This window comes from Saimiri boliviensis, chromosome 9 (assembly GCF_048565385.1).
Source record: "Saimiri boliviensis isolate mSaiBol1 chromosome 9, mSaiBol1.pri, whole genome shotgun sequence".
NCBI classification, from domain to species: domain Eukaryota; kingdom Metazoa; phylum Chordata; class Mammalia; order Primates; family Cebidae; genus Saimiri; species Saimiri boliviensis.
The window spans coordinates 85,019,344-85,036,605 of record NC_133457.1 but is presented as its reverse complement, the minus strand read 5'-3'; the positions used below and the strand labels follow the sequence as shown (position 1 = coordinate 85,036,605).

The window sequence follows — 17,262 nt, the reverse complement described above, 5'->3', positions numbered from 1 at the left end:
AACCCAAAGGTTTATCGGACACTGGTTAGGTGGGCAGTCTTTGTGATGCGTAACAAAATTCCAGACTCCCAGAGTGAAATAAGTGTCTGACATGAACCGTATTGTTTGTGTAAACAGTTTGTATACAGTGAGCCACTCTTATGATTAATGGTGGTGAGGACTCTCCTGAAATCCAGGTTCCATTATAAGCAGCCCATTTAAAGTCAGGCTTTTCATATGAACTCTTTTCTGCATGAGGAGAGAGAGTAAACAAGCAGAGACTACTCCTTTGATGAATCTGCTACAAAAGAGATAAGAGAAATCAGAGGGCAGCTGGAAAGAATATAGAATGTTAAAGGATTTTAATTTTTATTTTATCTTATTTTTAATATGAGTGAGTTTAACGGATGTTGTATGATGACAGGAATAATGCATCAGGAGAGAGGGAGATATTTGAGTGGAAAAGGAGAGTGGGATTCAGCTCAGAATTGAAACATAAGCCTTATGAGAGAACAGGATAAGTTCACCCAACATGTGAATAATTACGATTGTCAATAGACATAATAAATATGTGTCTACTTTAGTTATAAATTGGATTAACAAGAGAATTTTGTATGGTGACAACTAATATGATTAAGTATGCAAAATCAATAGCTATCTTATTTTAAAAATGTAATGAGAAAGGAAAGATCACCATTCACGATATCAGTAGGAAAAATACACTTACTTGGTATATGGAGAACTTATATGAAACATGCTATAAAATATCACTAATGGGCATAAAAGAGTAGGTGGAGAAATTGTATCAATTAATGTTCTTGAAAAGAAAGACTAAATATTGTAATGGAGTATTTTCTACTGAAATTACTTTAATCAAATGTACTCATTCAAATCAAAACCAATTTCACAGTGAGAGAGGTTAAAAGAATATTTTAAAACTTTTTATTAACTGAATTATTTTCAAGTTATCTGAATCAAATTAAGTTTATTGATTCACATCAAAATAAATTGGATTTTATAGAAGTAAAAGTAAGTACTAAATTTTTTCCTCAATATTATTTTGTATTAAACAAATAATATACATTAATTGTAGGAAAACTTAAAATACGAATGTTTTTAAAAACACAAAATACAACTATCCACAAATGTAAGACCCAGGAACAACCACTTCCTCTTAATGTTTTATTGTATGTTCTTCCAGGCTTTACTTAGGCTTGCAGTCCTTGACGTGCATGGTTCTGATATGCAAAACTTTCTGTTACCATAGTTCAGTTATAAGTCAGTCCACCATCAAAATGGTTGAAATTTCAGTTACTGTGTTAAGTTAACTATAATTGCATAAACTACAAACTTTACTTCTTGCTGAACTGTCCACCAGTCCCTTTGTACATAAATATGTGCCTCAGAATCAGTGACCAAAGATAGCACCTCTTTCAAGTCTGTCAGTAATTGGACACTGGACATTTGTAATTCAGCTCATACACAGACAGCAAAGCTTATAGCTGTGTTACCTCTGTGTCTCCCAGTGATAAAGCCACTTGACATTTTATAGGAATGGATAACTGAAAGAGAGAATTGACCAACAAAGTGAAAGATCAGCAAAAAAAAACACAAGAAGTTGTCACGTTGGAAGTGCAATTCAAATAGAATGTAAATGGAATTATAGAAGAAATAGCTAACTGGGAACATTGGCACTGCTGCCACTGGAGAGGAGCTTAGTGGAGGCAAGCATACAGAAATGAATGAGAAGTGTAGTTGTGATGGGAAGGATGAAGATGTCCCAGAGACGGTGATGCCAGTAAAATTATTTGCATTAAAGAAACTCTCAGAGATACTTGATGACATTGAATGTAAAAAGGATTTCATGTTTGGAAGCCCATACAAACTTAAAGGGAATATGACAATTGATCAAGGCATAGAAAAGATGCTTGCTCCATATCATAAGATATATATATGACTTGAAGGCAGGCACTATTCAAACTACTCTTCATAATTTTTTTTTTGAAACTGAATCTCGCTTTGTCACCCATGCTGGAGTGCAGTGGTGTACAATCTCAACTCACTGCAACCTTCACCTCCTGGGTTCAAGGCATTCTTGTGCCTCAGCCTATGAATAACTGGGATTACAGGCATGCGCAACCATGCCTGGCTAATTTTTGTATTTTTAGTAGAGACAGGGTATTGCCATGTTGGCCAGGCTTGTCTCAAACTCCTGACCTCAAGTGATCTTCCCGCCTTTGCCTCCCAAAGTGCTGGAATCAGAGTCATGAGCCACCGCACCTGGCCTGTAATTTTTATTAATAAATGAAACACTTTAATTCCTAATGCTTCTAATGTGTTATATTAGAGGGTATTAAATAGACCTGGTCATGGCCTGTGTAATGACATTTTGGTCAACAATGAACCGCAATGATAGTGGTGTCATAAGATTACAGTGGAACTGAAAAATTCCTATCACCTTAGTGACATCATAGCTATCACACCATTAGCAACATATTACCTTCTCTATGTTTAGATACACAAATATGTACCATTGGGTTACAACTGCCTACAGTGTTCTGTACATAACATGCGGCACAGGTTTGTAGCATAGAAGCAATAGTCTATATCAGGTGTTCCCAAACTACGGCCTGCGGGCTACATGTGGCCCCCTGAGGCCATTTATCCGGCCCCCCGCCACACTTCAGGAAGGGGCTCCTCTTTCATTGGTGGTCGCTGAGAGGAGCATAGTATGTGGCGGCCCTCCAACGGTCTGAGGGACAGTGAACTGGCCCCCTGTGTAAAAAGTTTGGGGACGCCTGGTCTGTATCATACAGCTTAGGTGTGTAATAGGCTTGTGTAAGTACACTCTATTATGTTCAAACAATGATGGAATTGCCTAAGGAGGCATTTCTCAGAATGTATTCTCATGTTAAGCTACATATGACTGTATTAGCTTTACTAGTATTTCATTTATGTATATACTTACATAGCAAAGAAACAATTTGTATAGTCATTTTCATAGTTTCACACTACGATACCAAGTAAACGCTGCCAGTATACAGAATATTCTTTCCTTCTTTCTCTTTCCCTTTCCCCTTCTCTCTCTTTCTCCTCTCCACTTCACCTCTTGACAATTTCATACTAGTATATGCACTTTAACAAAGATGAGGCCATAAGAAAACCATTGTTTTAAATCCTACTGTTTTGTTTCACATATAATACATTATTTTCAAATGTATAAATGATAAGCATCATTTTACATTTAGTAAATGCATAATGTTTCACTGATCGTGCCAAAACTCATTCAACTATTCTCCCATTAATAAACATTTAAATTTTTGCTTTGGTTTACTAGTATGGGCAGAGCAGCAAAGAGCTTTCTAGAAGCTTCATTGCTGAATCAAATGGTATGTGTTTTTAAATTTGATATATACTGCTGAACATATTATTAAACTGAGTTTCCAAAAGTTACCCCAATTTACACTTCCAGGAGTGAAGGAGAACCCAACACTCAGAATCCCTATCAACAGTACTTATTTTAGTATTTTTAATCTTTGATAATCTGGTAAGTAATTTTTTTGCATTTTTCTATTGATTTGATGAACTAAATTGTGTGGTGTTATGATATCTATATTGGTTTTCATCCACAGTTTCTGGCTCCTAACTTCCAGAGTACTTTTTATAATATTGAGGCACTTTAGGCCTCAGGAAACAGAATCTCTCTCTCCAGCCTTCTCCTGACCTTCTCCTGACATTCTTTCACCTGCCCAAGGCAGGATTCTAATCTGAATGTGAGTCAAAAGACCCTCATTTCACAGAAAGTCCCGCCCATAGTCTGGAGAAGGGAATGCTGCATGGAGAGACCTAGAAGAATCTGAACAGACAGGTCTTTCTGGGTTTAGATCATACTCGTTTTATCCAATCACATTTTGACACAATTGCTCATGCTTCCATCATGGACAACCAATTAAGTCTCCATAAAAGGCCCAAAGGACAGGATTTGAAGAGCTTCTGGATAGCTGAACACAAGGAAGTTCCTGGAGGGTGTGTACCAATGCATCTCTTCATTTGTATCCTTTGCAATATCCTTAATATTAAACTGGTAAACCTAAGGTCAGTGGGCCATTCCAGCAAATTACTCAAATCCAAAGAGGGGATTGTGGGAACCCAAACTTGAATCTGGTCGATCAGAAGTTTTGGAGGCCCAGAGTTGAGACTGGGGGGAAAGAGGGGGTGGCCTTATGGGTCTGAGCCCTCAACCTGTAGGATCTGATGCTATGGTAGATAGTATCAGAAATGAATTGATGGACATTCATATGGTGTCCACTGCTTGGTGTATGGGAAAAAACTCACATCTTTGGTCACAGAGGTCTTCTGTGTTGATGATTATTGTGATATGAGAGCAGAGGACAAATTTAGTTTAGGACAGTTTTTCCCCAACACAATTTGGAGCAAAATAAGAGACCATGGCAAATTTCTGTTTTTCATTGAGAAACAGAATTTTAGGTCATCATCTAGTTTAAAGTTATTCATATTCAAAGAGGCTTTTTTGCAATTCTCCAAAGACAGGTTTTATAGAATCTGATGTTATCACAGTCTTTACAGACTAGAAAATAGGGGTTACCAGAAACAGAGGACAAGTTTTAGATTCTATGAATTATTCCTTTTACTGACCTGTTTACCATAGATGTCTAGGGGTTCATAATAATCCACTTGGATGTTGTTGTATGCTAAAAATGGTTCACTGGAATCCCTAGAAAACAAAGCAGGAGTTTGACATCGACATTATATCAAGAGTATAAACATAACACGAAGAGTGGGCAGAAGTAATTATATCAAGAGTATAAACATAACACGAAGAGTGGGCAGAGGTAAGGAAAAGACTCAAAATAAAAGTGAGCAGTAAATCAAATTTACTTAAATGTCAAATGGTTAATTATAAGTTTTATTACAACAAAAACTTCTAAGTTTAGCAATAACTTTATATTTATTCTGTGATAAAATGATGCCCTTGCTATTTATGAGGTTTGGCTAGCATAGTAGATTTTTAGTAGCTGAGAAAATTTTAGCACTGGGAGTGCTCAAATTTCCAAGTTTTCTGTAATCCTCAGAAGTTCTGATGAGACCTCTTATTCCTACAGGACATATATAGACAGGAGCTGAGAAGTAACTGCTTTCTTTACTAAAAGGCAAATTTAATAATGTCTAACTTACCTTCTTTATTCAATTATATCACTTGCCTATGTTTTGCTTAAGAAAATAAATCAATCTCAAATTTCCTTATAAATTTATATTACTAGGAGAAAGAAAAGAAAACTCATTATGGACCCTGATTAACATATCAATTATACTTGATAGAGACAGCAAATCAGCTTATCATTCTCTTCAGACATTTTATTTCAGGAAATGTTTTTTTTCTTCAACAATATTCTGCTAAGTTCTTTCCAACTACCTGCCCAAAGAGATGACCTAATGCTGACACACCCTGTGTTAATGTACTGTTTAGGGGTTATACAGGTTTCCACAGAAGTTTCCATGGTCCTAATGAAAGCATTTATGCAACTTGATGTCACTGGATTCTGCTTTGCAGCTGAGAAATTTAGTCCTTTTATTTAACAGCCTCACAAATACCAGTTCACTTTTCTCTAAGAAAAAGGTATATGTAATCTGCCTAAAGTCGCTCTCAATATTTTGTAGGTAAATGTCAATGTCCTCTGAGAAGGTTATGCTCTTCTACTCCAGTTATAAATTATTTGCTTCAGAATTGACTTGGCTCTGAGAAAATTCTTAAATGTATGTTTTAGATAAGTAAGTAAACTTATAGCCTTTATTCCATTCTATCCCAAAGTAACCTTCAAATTCTCAAAAGAAGGAAATAAAGACAGGGTACAAAAATATTTAACCAGCCATTAGGAGGATGATCCTCCTCTAACGCTTTCCCTTGACCTTGCTGAGGTGGGATCTTTCATGCCCAGGCATAACACACATTGTTGGTACTGTGCTCAATTTCCCAAGACCGCCTTTGTCCCCCAGATTCTGTACACTCCCTCCTCCTCCTCCTCCTCCTCCTCCTTGTCCTCGTCCTCCTCCTTCTCCTACTTCTTCCCTTCCTCTCCCTCCTCCTCTTCCTCTTCCTCCTGCAACTGCTGTTCCTTTTCTTTCTTCTTCTCCTTCTCTTTTTCCTCCTTCTTCTTTTTCCTTTTTCTTCACTTCCATCTCCTTCTCCTTCTTCAAATTCTGTCTTCTTGAAATGAGGATCACATAAGTTTATTCCTGCACTTACTCATAAAAAAAAAATCACCGTGAATTAAAAAAAAAATACAAAATTGGTATGTTGTTTTAGCTACCTAGCTATCACAAGTTGCAGTTACTATCAGTGCTGTGATTTGCCAAAAGGATGACCAGTTCTTGTTAAAGCTCTGCCAATAACAAAGTACAATATTCCCTTAACCTCCACTACCATTCCATTTCCACAAAAATCAGTTTATGCTAAAGCCATGCAAAATGTATAATTTGTGTTGATATGTAAAATGAGGTCAGGTTCTAGGTTAAGATAAGTAGTTTTTTATCTCAATGAATGTCTGCTGGAATATTTGATTATCATGTTATTGGGGCCTTTTTCACTGTGTGAGAATGAAAACACCTACATCTTTGACTCTAGCCCATTAAATGACAGTGTTACTTCCCACTCTTTTGACAACCAGTAAAGCCTCTGAAATTTTTTGAAACATGCCCTAGGACTGGACAGTATTTCTCTGTTGAGAATGATTGCCCAAGACTAGTTCATTAACAATACCTGGCAAGCCTCCTTCACCACAATTTCAAGGGTTCTACCCTCTCAACAGACATTATTTCTCTCTAGGCTATTTCCTACTACCCTGATACTGGCATTTCTTTAATTCCAGTGGGACCTACAATTTAGCAAACACATTGCCTCTTCACTGTCCCTAATATCCATTTGTTTCTTATGCTTTGCATCTGGGAACTCCTTCCAAAGGCTTCCCCTGAGCTCTGCAACCACTTTTCCCGTTCATAGCAAGCCAGAAGTGCCTGGGAGTGTGGCAAGTCCACCATAGGCAGCCCATAGCCAAAGACTGATGGTCCCGGAGTGTAAAAGCCTGGCTCTTTTGCTCCAAAGTTTGACAAGCCCTGAGGTGTAATTTGTTCTCTAGAACTCCCCCACTGTATCAAGGCAAAGCAGGGAGTTCACCTGTAATCACACCATTGTGTGGCTTATTCTCCTTCCTTGTCCTGTTTCCTTTACTCCTTTGCTGGTCTCTTCTGGGGAAGATCCCTTTGTTAATGATTTGAACATGACTACTCCTCCCAGAACCTGCTTCTGGAGAATCCAACCAACGATACTGAACAGAATAATACAAAAGCTCACTTCTGAAGGTAGGTGTCAGGATGTCAAGGAATGGTCTTGCACTGCTTTACAAAGCTGAGACAAGGAGCACCTGGAATCTTAACTCATCTCTCCCAGAATCTGTCTGCCCAGAGTTAATTATGCTGCCTTAATCTTTCTTTGGTAAGGAATTCTTGGAAAATAAGCACATCCTTCAAAGCAACCACCACCAAGCAAAGACACTGTGCTGGTCCAGCTATTTCTGTAAGAAAATTCTAGAAGAACTCTCATTTTGAGTCTTATTTATTTTACAAAGATTAGAGAGAATAAAAGATAGTTAGCTGGTTTCTCATTAAGAAAATAGAATTCATTATGGCAATGAACAGAGGCAAGAACAATCCAGGGTTAGAATGTTATTTCTCAACTTCCTAAAATGAATGCTTATTAATTAGGTCCAATCACTCCTTTCTCGATGATCTCATAGCACATTGTGTGTTCCTTAACAAAGTCTCTTGTTTCAATTCTGTGACCTACAGCTACTTTTTTACTAATTGTCAGGTGTCTTTATCTTCATCATCTTTATAGATGCTCTACAACAACGAACTTCTTGGTCCGCCATTAAGCTCTCGATAAATGTCAGCCTGTTGACTGACTCACAAAGTGATTGGCTGAATATCCTTTTCATGCTCCTGTTGTGGGAGGGTATAACTCTCTTATTCATCAAATCAATCACATTCTCCCATTAGCACTAGTGGGTGTCTGTCTTATCCACCCATCTTGCTTCATCCCTCCTCTCATAGCCCAGGATCAGGGTCAAGGTATACCTCACCTGAACTCTTGAAATCTCAGCCCTGTTGTCCTCCCTGTCACTGATCATTTTCAGCTCCAGTCTAGCTTCCTTGCTGTGGTCATGCTGACTCTAAAATCTGGACATGCCAAGCATGTAAACCTGTTAGTGCTCCCTACACACCTCTCTAACTTCCTTTCCCATCACACCTGTGATCTTCTTACAAATGCCAGCATTATTGAACAATGTCCAAACATGCACCTCCCTCAGACCTTTTATTTCCATAGGCCATTACCTCCAACTGGAATGTGCATCCCCTTCCTGTGAGCCTGGGAATGCCCACTCTCCCCAGTTCCTTCCAGCTCCAAAGTGCCTTCTTTGAAACCTTCTTACTGCTCTGGGAAGAACCACAAAAACTCACCTTCATTGGCACATATCTCCAATGTAGTTCTCTAGACACTGCAATGAAATTTCTGTTTGAAAGTGTTTTTCGAGTCATTGTGGAGAGAGATCCAAGATGGCTGATCACTAGCAGCTCGGGATTGTAGCTCCCAGTGAAAGCGCAAAGAACGAGAGGATGCCACACCTTCACATGAATTCTTGTTGCTCACGCACCAGGAGATTCCCAGCGGAGGAGCCCCACGGGTCGCCAGTGCGACTCTTGTGACCAGTGAGGCGGTTTTGCCGGCGCCTCAGAGCGTGGGTTCTTGGTGCAGTCAGGGAGGCACCATCAATCTTAACGCTGCTGATTTAGTCAGCGTAGTGGGTTGCTCAGATTTCGGCGCTGAGAATCAGTAAGTTGGACGTCCACTCAGAAACCCAGTTACAAAGACGGTAATTATAAAGACCACAGATGGATAAATCTACAACGAAGGGAAGAAAACAGCCAAAAAAGGCTGAGAATACCCAAGATCAGAATGCCTCTTCCTCAGCAGGGGATCACAGTTCCTCATCAGCAACGAAACAGCTTGATGGAGAACGAGTGTGTTCCAATTACAGAAGCAGGCTTCAAAATGTGGATAATGAGAAACTTCTGTGAATTAAAAGAACTTGTTCTAACCCAATCCAAAGAAACTAAGAACTTTGAAAAAAAGTTTTGACGAAATGTTAACAAGAATACACAATTTAGAGAGGAAAATAACTGAATTGATGGAGCTGAAATACAATACAAGAACTACATGAAGTATGCACAAGTTTTAACAGCCGAATTGATCAAGCAGAAGAAAGGATATCAGAGGTCGGAGACCAACTCAATGAAATAAAACAAGAAGACAAGATTAGAGAAAAAAGGATAAAAAGGAACGAGCAAAGTCTCCAAGAAATATGGGACTATGTGAAAAGACCTAATCTATGCTTGATAGGTGTACCTTAACGTGACGAAGAGAATGAATCCAAGCTGGAAAATACACTTCAGGATATTATTCAGGAAAATTTTCCCAACCTAGTAAGGCAGGATAATATTCAACTCCAGGTAATACAGAGAACACCGCAAAGATACTCCTCAAGAAGAGCAACTCCAAGGCACATAATCGTCAGATTCACCAGGGTTGAAATGAAGGAGAAAATACTAAGGGCAGCCAGAGAGAAAGGTCAGGTTACCCACAAAGGGAAGCCTATCAGACTTACAGCAGATCTCTCAGCAGAAACCCTACAAGTCAGAAGAGAGTGGGGACCAATATTCAACATCCTTAAAGAAAAGAACTTTCAACCAAGAATTTCACATCCAGCCAAACTAAGCTTCACAAGAGAAGGAAAAATAAAGTTTTTTGTGAACAAGCAAGCACTCAGAGATTTCATCACCACCAGGCCTGCTTTACAAGAGCTTCTGAAAGAACCACTACACATAGAAAGGAACAAACAGTATCAGCCTTTCTAAAAAATACCAAAAAGTAAAAAGCATCAATATAATGAAGAATTTACATCAACTAATGGGCAAAACAGCCAGCAAATATTAAATGGCAGTATTAAACTCACATATATCATTATTAATTCTAAATTTAAATTGACTAAATCCCCCAATCCAAAGACAAACAGGCAATTTGGTTAAAAAACTAAAACCCATCAGTATGCTGCATCCAGACCCATCTCACATTCAAGGATACACAAATACTCAAAACAAGGGATGGAGAAAGATTTACCAACCAAACAGAGCTAAAATAAATAAATAAAAAGCAGAAGTTACAATTTTTGCCTTTGATAAAATAGTCATTAAAGCAACAAAGATCAAAAGAAGCAAAGAAGGACATTATATAATGATAAAAGGATCAATGCAACAAGAAGAGCTGAAGATCCTAAATATATACGCACCCAATACAGGAATACCCAGACATACAAGACTAATAAAGAGACTTAGACTCCCACACAATAATAGTGGGAGACTTTAATATTAATATTAGACAGATCAATGAGACAGAAAATTAACAACGATATCCAGGACTTGAATTCAGATCTGGAACAAGTAAACATAATTAACATTTATAGAACTCTCCACTTTAAATACACAAAATATACACTCTTATCAGTACCACATCATGTCAACTTAGAAGTTTAAACGAAATGTTGGTTGGCTCCTTGTTTGTTATTCTCTTCCCTCATTTTCTTTTATGTCTCCATTATTAAGGACAATTATAGGCATACCCTTATTTAGACTGCATTCTAGCCTGGGCAATAAGGCAATACCCCCATTCTCTCTCCCTCTTCCTCTTTCTCTTTCTTCCTCTTCTTTATTCTTTTTCTTATTATTCTTTTAAAAAAATGACAGAGGATATTATAATATTTCTATTCAACTGTCCTAGATTTAAAGCTAGGATAAAATAAAGGTAGACATTAAAAAAAACCAAAACTATCTTTGTGACCATGATAGCGCTGCAAATATTAACCAGGCTAAGATGGGAATAATAAATCACTGAACATGAATTTCCAAATCTTTAAAACTTGGTTTCAGTTTATATAGCATATTAATATGTGTGCAATACTATGAAAAGCCAAAATAGAATAAAAACACAAAATTAATATTTAGAATGTAAATGGAAGAAATAATGAACCTGTTCCACACATGTCTAAAAAAAAAAAAAAGAAAGTGTTTTTCACCCATAGACTGTGAATTCCTCCATGGAGGAGGTTGTCTGTGTTCTGATTTGCATTCCTGGAACTTGGTAATAATAGTTTGAGGGAGCTTAGCACAGAGAAGTTAATTAATTCCGGTGGAATGCCGGGAAGAATGAGGGTTGACTATTTCTTGAGAACTTTATTCATTCATTCATTATTCCTTAGTTCATTTTGATTATTCTTTTATTGGGTGATTCCTAAAAATGGACAGAATATTACAATGGAAGCTCCTGAGTGGCCTAATACCATAAAACATAAAGCCACTTGTCAGAGCCAGAAACACTGAAAGCTAAGGTCACTCATCTCAGGATATTGCTTAGAGCCAACCATGTAAATATAATAAAAAGAATAATATGAATAATAAGAATAATAATGAGATCTCACATGCATATATTACTTAACAGTTTTGAAGCACTTATGTGTTTTCAATCTATCACATCTTTGGGAGAGGCTTCTCAGTTACAATAATCCCCATATTATTGATAGCAGAACAGATTACATGATTTGTCTAAGTTTACTTGTGTGACGGAGTATGGAAATAGCCCAGTTTTTCACTGATTTTTGTGCCCTTGGTTCTGGCTAGATCACTTTGCAATACTCCTACTCAGACTCTGGCTCCAGCCACATGACTTTCTTTGGTCAGTGACTGTAATATTAGCAGGGTCTTGAAGAAACCCCATACAATCGGGCTTGTTCACGCTTGCCCTAACCATAACCATGGAAAAGGACCTGACCAGAGTAGCCTGCAGTTCCCAGGGAAGAAGGAAAACTACCTACAACAGAGACCAACCATGTCAGTCATCCCAATCAAAGCTAAGAGTCCAGATATATAAGTGACCTGGCCAAGACTAGAAGAGCTGCCCAGATGTGTCTAGACTAAATCACCAGCTCTCAGAATCATTAGTTAACTATATCTTATTGTTTTAAGGCACTCAATTTTGAGGTGGTTCTTTATAAAGTATTAGTGTGACAATCCATTCATTTAACAAAATCAAAGGTGAAAATAGAGAAGATAATGAGTAAAATCTTATTTGTATAGTAGTACATCTTTATAGATACTGGCTACCCTGGTGGCCATTAGTGGCCTAGGCATTGAAGGTGCAACATACCCAATTTAAAGAGTTTCAATTTCCCTCCATTACCTGGAGGATTATCCACCTTGGATAGCTCTGTGACTTATCAGTGGGAAAGTACAAAGATACTTATTTACATCATGGATTCTTCATGATTTTCTAACCTCCAAATTATCTTTCTTATTGTAAAAGTAATTTCTTAGTAACCAATTATCCCTAGCTATCCTACATTGAGAAATATGTATCTAGTCTAGTTGTGAGTGGTGAACTATTGAGATGATGGCATTAACTAAGGAGACAGAAGTTTTATATGTAAGTTTCAGGGGAAGAAATATAAGATATTAAGAGATGGCTAGAGAAGTCTGTAGAGGAGGTTTATTCCAAGTTCCCTCTTACAATCAGGTATGAAGAGCCCAGAGAGAGAGAGAAGATCACAAGGTATGAGCTGAAATGTGGGATTTAGATGGCGTTTGGCCAGGTGGAACATGGCAGGGTTTGGGAAGGAGGCAGAGGTAATGCTTTGGAGCCCAAGTAACAACCTTTTTCAGTGGAACATAGAATATGGCTCTCATGAAATAAGAACAGAATGGAACACAGCATATACTTGTTAGTAGCCCTGGACTTTAACAGCAGTTGAACTACTGGGCAAAATCCCTCAGTGAGGACACAATACTCATTTATAGGGCTTGGCATCCATCATTCTGATATAAGCACTTGTCACATGCCTTATGGGTAACAAACACTAATGAAGTGACCAGATTTCCACAGATTCAACGGATAACCCAGAATAATTAGGTGGCTTTAAAGTGGGTGTTAACACCCTGCATTTATGTAGGTGGGGGCAAGGGACAGCAAGTTTTGGTGTTAAATATTTAACCTACAGGCTGGTGATGTCAAAAGACTTGGGTTTCGGCCGGGCGTGGTGGCTCATGCCTGTTATCCCAGCACTTTGGGAGGCCAAGGTGGGTGGATCACGAGGTCAAGAGATCAAGACCATCCTGGTCAACATGGTGAAACCCCGTCTCTACTAAAAATACTAAAAATTAGCTGGGCATGGTGGCGCATGCCTGTAATCCCAGCTACTCAGGAGGCTGAGGCAGGAGAATTGCCTGAACCCAGGAGGCGGAGGATGCGGTGAGCCGAGATCGCGCCATTGCACTCCAGCCTGGGTAACAAGAGCGAAACTCCGTCTCAAAAAAAAAAAAAAGACTTGGGTTTCAATTATTAAAATTAAAACAAAATATCACCATGATATGCTACCCTATCTAAGATAATGGCTATGATAAAAAAAAAAAGGGATAGATAATACCAAGTGTTGACAAGGATAAAATGCAACAGAAACTCTCACACAATGTTGGTGGGAGTGAAAATTTGTTCAACCACTGCTGGGCAGAATCTATGTATATTCTCTGACTCAGCACTTCTGCTCCTAGATATAACAGAGTTATGTGCCTATGTTCACAAAAAGATACACAGAAAAATGTTCATGGCACTGCTATTTGTAATAGGCAAAAACTGAAGGCAACCCAAATGCCTATCAAATGAATAAATAAATTCTGAAGTGGTCACACATGGAACAGTATAGAACAACGAGAATCAACAACTTATAGTCATATTCAATAATCTGAATGAAGCCCACAAACTTAATATTAACCAAGAAGAGGACAAAGATAATTATATGGTGTGGATAAATATCCACACCATATAATTCCATTCATATAAAATTCAAAACGGAGCAAAATGAAACAGTGCTGTCAGAAGTGAAGAGAATTGGTTATCTCAAGGGAAATGGCCAGTGGTATCTAAAAGTGGAATGAGGGGTTTGGTGAGAATGGCCATGCTCTGGTTCTTCATCTGGGTGCTTTTAGGTTATGAAAATTCATAGAGTTGTATACTTTTGATTTGTACACTATTCTATATGTATATTATATTGGAATTAAACATCAAGTCAAAGCAATATGATGTGATAAAAATGTGGTTGTCTTACAAAGAGTTGACACTCTGTGTCTTCATTGCTGAACCAATAAATTGTGATTTCAAGTTTTAGCTTTCTCATTTTAAAAATGGGGATAATGGGCTGGGCGTGGTGGCTCACGCCTGTAATCTCAGCACTTTGGGAGGCCGAGTTGGGTGGATCATGAGGTCAAGAGATCGAGACCATCCTGGCCAACACAGTGAAACCCCATCTCTACTAAAAATAAAAAAAATTAGCTGGGCGTGGTGGCGTGCGCCTGTAGTCCCAGCTACTCAGGAGGCTGAGGCAGGAGAATTGCTTGAACCCAGGAGGCAGAGGTTGCAGTGAGCTGAGGTCGCACCACTGCACTCCAGCCTGGTGCCTGGTGACTGAGTGAGACTCTGTCTCAAAAAAAAAAAAAAAAAAAAAAAAAAAAAAAAAAAAAAAGGTGGGGGGCGGATAATGCTATCTGTTCTGTTTATTCATATGGTTGATTTAACAATCAAGTGAGTTAATGAGCATTTTTTTAAAAAAAGAAACTTTGTAAACGGTGTAAATGTATACACAAGAAAGTTATCCTTATTGGATCAAAAGCAAAAGGGGGTTTTCATTTTAATTTTTAAATGATTTTGCACTGTTAAGGAATACCTCCCTTTGGCAAATGATAGTAATTGTAAGTGTTTTGGATCAAGTTTTAAAAAGCAGGTTTGTCAATTATATAATAGTCTTTAATGTACCCAGATTGTTGCTTTTGTTTCAGAAAACAGAAAATTACATGATAGCTTGTAAATGGCACATTGAATTTCACACACTGAGAATGCTGAAAAGCGAAAGGTCCATATATAATGCAGGAACTCAAATTTAATGGCATCAAATGATACATAATTTGATTCATTCAACCACATTTCCAGAAATTAATCACTAAGTGTCAGCATCTTTCTGTCCTTCATGACTCGATACATCAAAAGCAAACTGCCCTTTTTTGCCATCGTACTGCTAATCAGTAATTGTTAGTTCTTTCCATTTAGCATTTCAGTCCAATGTTCAGCATCTGGAAGCATTTTTAAAGGTTAGACTGCTACTTCCTTATTCAATTTAGTAAAGTTTCAAAAACCATAATGAGTTTTCTTTGTGTGCCTCCCAACATGCTTAGAATCACCTTTAGAAATAAATGGAAGCTTTGTTTGTTAAAGCAAAAATTGAAAGTAAAGATTAAGAGAGGCCGGGCGCGGTGGCTCAAGCCTGTAATCCCAGCACTTTGGGAGGCCGAGGCGGGTGGATCACGAGGTCAAAAGATCGAGACCATCCTGGTCAACATGGTGAAACCCCGTTTCTACTAAAAATACAAAAAAATTAGCTGGGCATGGTGGCACGTGCCTGTAATCCCAGCTACTCAGGAGGCTGAGGCAGAATTGCCTGAACCCAGGAGGCGGAGGTTGCGGTGAGCCGAGATCGCGCCATTGCACTCCAGCCTGGGTAACAAGAGCGAAACTCCGTCTCAATAAAAAAAAAAAAAAAAAAAAAAAAAAAAAAAAAAAAAAAAAAAAAAGATTAAGAGAGACAATTGAAATGCATGACTGGCAGTTTCTTCCTCTTCCACTGATGATTCTTTAGATTCGGGTTTCCCGACAGCATCACAATGGAACTTTGAGGATGGCTATGGTTATGTGCATTGCTTTGTGCCTTGCAGAATGTTTAGCAGCATCCCTGGCCTCTAGGAACGTGATTCCAGTAGCACCTCTGCCCCAGCTGTGACAAGCAAAACCAGATGTTTCCAGCTATTGTCAAATATCCCCTGGTGGGGAGAGGAGTTGGAGAAGAGTCTGCAAAATCTCCTCCAATTGAGAACCCCTGTTCTAGATGATTCTCTGCTAGCAAACTTTGTCTTCAGATCTGCTTTCGCATACCTACACCTTCATGTAATTTCTTCCAGACTTTCTGGAAATCATTTGCATCTAAGGTGCCTTGATCAGAGAGTACATGTAGGCTGATGGTTTGGCAAACCCTGTATTTTTGCCTTGTTGTTCACTGGGCACAGTGGCTCACTGTCTACTATGTCCACCACTTTCAGAGCATAACTCTATTGATGGTATTAAAATTTGAGAGGGTTAGAGAGGGCATTAAAGACAACATAGGAAAGAAGGCAATCTTTGAGGAGAATAAGGATAATATTCAGGTCTCCCTGAGAAGGAACTTCATGATGCTATGCTGTGTGTCTCTGGGTACCTGGTGCATACTGGTGTAAGAGTCCCTTACACATTCAAGTGCAAGAGGGATGACTTCCAATTACCAGCAAGTAAGATTCTTGTCTTTTTTTTTCTTCTGGCCACAGAACCACATTCAGCTCATGAGCTGGAGCTGAATATAGGTACTAGGAAACTAGTTTCTCTGAGAACACCTGCAGTCTTTGATGGATGGAAACTGGTAGATAATGATTTCAGCTCTCTTGTGCCTTGATGAACGGGAGTTAGTAAATAATGACTTCAGCTCCCTCCACCCCTCATCAGGATATCCCTGCCAGTTCCCCCAGGCAGGATTGAGCTCTGCTGACCACAGGGTAACATGGTTGCCTCCTCTGGTTTGTTTCTTTCACTACGTCACTACAGAGTTTCCTCCAATCATTGCAGAATAAATTACTTTTCACTTGAATCCTGTTTAGGGGTTGGTTCTGAGGAAAACTAAAAGAAGAGGATGTGGTAGAATATGGATTTGTGCTGTTACATTGGGCTCCTGTATGCCCCAAGCCTGTGAAGCTAACCTTGAGAGAATCCAAATCCATGGAGCTTCTCCTGGTCCAAGTTATTATTTGATCAGAAAGAATACTTTCTCCAGCTATGCACAAGAGAATTTAATCTTTTCTTCCTTGCTAGGATTTGCACAACAAAACATATTTTCAAAAGGCAAACAACATAACATAACTAGGTGGTGTTTTCTTAGTCTATTTTGTCATTTACTCAGATAGACACAAAATGTTGCATGGTAATTCAAAGCCCTATGAACTGTAATTTAATTTTATAAGGTTATAATCTAGGAA

At 38.4% G+C, this 17,262-nt stretch overlaps 1 long non-coding RNA gene across 1 annotated transcript in view; it reads right to left on the bottom strand.

Moving 5' to 3' along the window:
• LOC141585531 (uncharacterized) overlaps window positions 1-17,262 on the bottom strand; it is a 75,445-nt gene that overhangs the window by 46,742 nt on the left and 11,441 nt on the right. The window contains exon 3 of the long non-coding RNA XR_012519078.1: window positions 4,636-4,714. This is a non-coding gene — a long non-coding RNA (uncharacterized LOC141585531). The remainder of the gene's footprint in view (window positions 1-4,635; window positions 4,715-17,262) is intronic.